This window comes from Mesitornis unicolor, unplaced genomic scaffold (assembly GCF_000695765.1).
Source record: "Mesitornis unicolor isolate BGI_N332 unplaced genomic scaffold, ASM69576v1 scaffold6143, whole genome shotgun sequence".
Lineage (NCBI taxonomy): Eukaryota > Metazoa > Chordata > Aves > Mesitornithiformes > Mesitornithidae > Mesitornis > Mesitornis unicolor.
In genome coordinates this window covers 55,769-59,884 of record NW_010172513.1, presented here as the reverse complement: position 1 = coordinate 59,884, position 4,116 = coordinate 55,769, and positions in this window count along the sequence as shown.

Below are 4,116 nucleotides of genomic sequence, written 5' to 3'. Positions count from 1 at the left end.
GCGTTAGCACAAGCCCCCAGCCAGGCAAAAAGAGAGAGAGAGAAAAGGTGAAGGAGGCTCAGGGGAGAAGAAGGCAGCCGAAGATGGCCCCATGCCTCCTGCCCTCGCCGCTGCCCCGAAGCTGCCGCCCCGAAGCGCAGGGCAGCCGAGCAGCGCAGCCCCTTCCCCGGGGTTCTCCCGCAGGAGGGAAAGCTGATTCCTGCCGGGTGGGAGCTCCACAAAGGCAAGTTCCAAGCTAAAGTCTTTACCGTGTTCAAAGAAAAAACCAGCAACTCCCCCCCCTTCCAGCCTCCCCCCCAGGACCGCCTTCCTCCCCCTCCACCCTCACCCAGGCTGCCCACCCCTTCCCCACGTGTGTGCACCCCCCCTCTGCTCTGCCACAAACGCCTGCACCCACCCCTGTGCCACCCCCGGGTGGGGGCTGACCCCTGAGGCCCTAATTCATCCTTCCAGCCCCCCCACCTGCTCCCAAAAGCCACCCGCAAGGTGGGTGTCGGTCCTGGACCGCTGGCAGGTCCCTGTCCCCCCCACCCGTGAGCCTCAGGTCAGTGCTGCTCTCGCCGATCGCCGTTGCTGCTCAGTGCCACCCACTCCTTCTCAGAGCAGCGCTGGCCCAATCCAGCCCGGTCCACCCCCAGCTCTGCTCAGAGATGTCTGTGCTGTGCTTCCAGATGAGAGCTGCATCCATCCCCCTCTCTGCATCCTCGTCTTCCCCGGGCTGGGGATTTCCTCCCCAGACACTTTTGTCTCCCTCTTCTCCCCATCCTACTCCTTTTTAGCCTCTTTGAAGGGGACACTGCGCTGCTGCACCCTGATCTCTGCCCCATGCCCCTTCCCTGCCCTGTCCACAGCTCTGGCTCCTACAGCATCATCACTGCTGCACCCAGGGCCAAAGCATCTCAGACCCCACAAACCCCTCAGCCCCACTGAGGCAACCCCAGAGGCATTTTCATCATCGTTCCCCTCTCCGTGTCCGTATAAATTCCCAAAATGAGAGCAGGAGTCGGGGTGTTCAGCCGTGTCTGGCCCCATCCTGACCCAGGGCTGTCCCCACGGAGCTGCCGTGTCCCGGCTTCCTGGCTCTGCCCGTTGGTATTTGCCTGGAAATGTGTCTGCATGGCACAGAGCAGCAGATCACCCCTGAGCCGTGATGTGGGGACCTTGGCTTGATTTATCTGTGTACATCTTGGCTCGCTTTCTTTGCCCAGGGCCCAAAGGAGATTTTTAATAAACCTAAAATGAGAATTGATAAATTGCAGCTAAAGGCAGGAGCATGCGGCTGGCTGGCTGAGGATGCAGCGTGGCTTGGTAGAGAGTCTCAGCTCATTTTCCTTTTAGGTGGCAGGGACCTTGTTCTGCTGCTGTGACATTTAGGAGCACAAAAGCTGTTCGGGTTGCGTTTTCCTTGTCACTTTTTCCTCCTTGTTTCTCTCCCTGAAGGGCTGCCCGGTCTGCAAGGGCAGTTGGCAGTAACTCACTTGCAGAAGGGAGACGGAAAACCCTGATTGAACAAGAGCATCTGCTCGTATTTAACCTGAGAGTCAGGAAAAATCCCCACGGGAAACCAAAGCATCCCCGGTGCCCCAGCCCGGGTGGGGAGCTCCTCTCCCCAGCTCGCTCGCGGGCTGGAGGAGTTTCTGCTCCCTCTGGTGGCTTCAGCTCCAGCCTCTCCTCTCCCTGCACACCCGAGCATGGATTTAGGCATCTGCACCCACCGCCCTGGGTTGCAGCCTGCGGTGATGGGGCACCCGAGGCCATGGGGTTGCTTGGCTCTCAAACACCCCCCTGTCTGCTCCTTGCCTTCATCCAAACAAGGACCTCAAAACCCAGAGCATCCCTTGGTCTATCCACCCAGGTCCAGTTTCTCTCTGACTCTTGGGGCCGTATCCAGCCCTTGGGGCAGAGAGCAGCGATGGGAACCCACGCTCAGCTCAGTGAGCCCCGCAGTGCCAGGAGTTAACATCACGGCAGCGTTTTCAGGACAAGCAGCACCTTCTCGCAGTCAGCAGGGAAATTCAGTCCAAATGTGCTGAATTAAGCTCATGCCATCCCTGTCCTCAGGCAGGATGAGAGCCCAGGCCTTTGCAGGCAGGTCAAATACTTCATTTTGTGACTTTTTCCTTCTTTTTTTCAACATTTTTTGCACCATGCTGGAAACAGGGACTGGAGTATCCCAGCTCATGCTGGGCAGGGAGTTTCTGTGTCCCTTTGGATGAAGCAATGGGAAGAATTTACACTTTCCAGTTTGGGCAACTGGCTGCTTGGCAGGATGAGTCCCCCAGCAAAGAGGACCTGCGAGATCAATGGCAGGTCAGATCTGTGGGGTTTGCAGAGCAGAGCAGAGCAGGGCTCCCATGTTTCTCTCTATAGAAATGGAGATAAATTCACTGTCCCTTCCAGGAAGTATCAGACATGCACACAGGATATGTGGGGACAGGCTGCTGTGTGGCCAGAGAGTCCCATGTCATGGGGAGAGGACAGCATCCCTGGAGGGTTTTAAAAGATGGGGAGATGAGGTGCTTAGGGTCATGGTTTAGTAGTGGACAGGTTATGGTTGGACTCTTAAAGGTCTTTTCCAACCAAATAATTCTATGATTCTGTATTTTCCAGGCAGGATACATGCAGGAAAAGCAGGAATTTGGATGCCCTAACACTGGCAAATGGGGTCTGCGGTGCAAGATGACTCCGGGATTTGAAGTAGAGCAAGACGTAGAGTCCCTTTGCAAGCAGGTAGTCCAAGTCCCCTTCACCAAATCCTCATGAACAAGTCCTGGGGAGGGAGTCGGATCCCAGAACAATGATTCCCCACAAAACGGAGCCCACGGAGCCACAGGAGGGCAGCAGCACCCTGCAAGAACGGTGGGGCTGGGACGGGGGGGGGGAAGCAAAGAGCCATCAAAACTTCTTTTAAAGCCAAGAAATGTCCCCCGTTCCCGAGGCAGAGTCCACATCTCCGTCCCGCCCTCGCAAACACCGTCACCTCTCGTTGAGAGCCGCACAGCTCTGGGCAGATGCCGATATCCCCATCTCTCCCGGTGTGGGGTTGTGGTTTTCGTACAGCACCTTGCACATCGCCCCGCACCTCCTGGCACTGCCAGGCTGCGGTGCAGCTCTTGGCACCCACACGACCTCGTTTTCTGCTGCCTGGCATTTCTGTGCATTGGATCGTCCTGACCAAGGGTTGTGTCATTACTGTCCCCAGTTCTTGTCACTGCGTGGGACCGAGCAGCCCAGGGCTCAAGGGGAACAGCCCATCTCTGCCTTTTGCCCCTCAGATTGTATTTTGAGTGCCTCAGTTTCCCCATCTCTGAGAAGGACCTTGATATTGCAGGGGAACAAGATGTTTATCAAACCCCTTTGGGGAGGCACCCACAAGCAGCTCAGGCATTTCAGTGGGGATAACTCCTGTGCAGATCTGACCCTCTGTACCTGCTCAGTATAAAAGCAATTTCTGAGGACACAGAGAGGAAAAAAACATTACAAGTGAGAAGAAAATCAGGCCCAAATTATCTGACCTAAAGCTGAACTTCTCTCCCTTTGCAATGTCCATGTTCGTACCCAAAGTGCTGGTTTCACCAGGTCCAGTTCTTGGCCGGGTCTCCCTCAGCTCCCAACTCCTTTTCAGCAGAGAAATTCCCATTTGCACCAGTGCTCTGGGAAGGGGAGCTGAGAACCCACACTTTCATATCGGTATGTATTTGCCCTAATGCCCGTTAAAGCCTTGAACACAGAAGCAGCTCAGACTGTAAAACCCAGGCTGCTGCCTTTCATGCAAGAGTTAATAAAAAGAGGGAGTGAGCAAGATTTTGCAAGGAATTAAACCCAGGCAAAAGAGCCTATGGGAAAGAGCCCGTTACCAGCCCCGGGGCTGTAGGTCACCAGTGTATTTGCTGCCAGGGTTTATTAGATCCTTGTCTGAGCTGAGAGAGCGAAAAAAAGCATGAGGAGCTGCAGGCAGGGCGGGCGGGGGCACTCCCTTACTCAAAACTGAGTGACGAGAGCAGTTTCCTCCGGCCAGCCCCGCTCGCCATGTGTGTCATACACCCAGACTCATGATTCATCTCCTGGACCGCTCAAAAACCTCCGGCCGCCCCAGAGCTGCTCCCCATCGCTCAC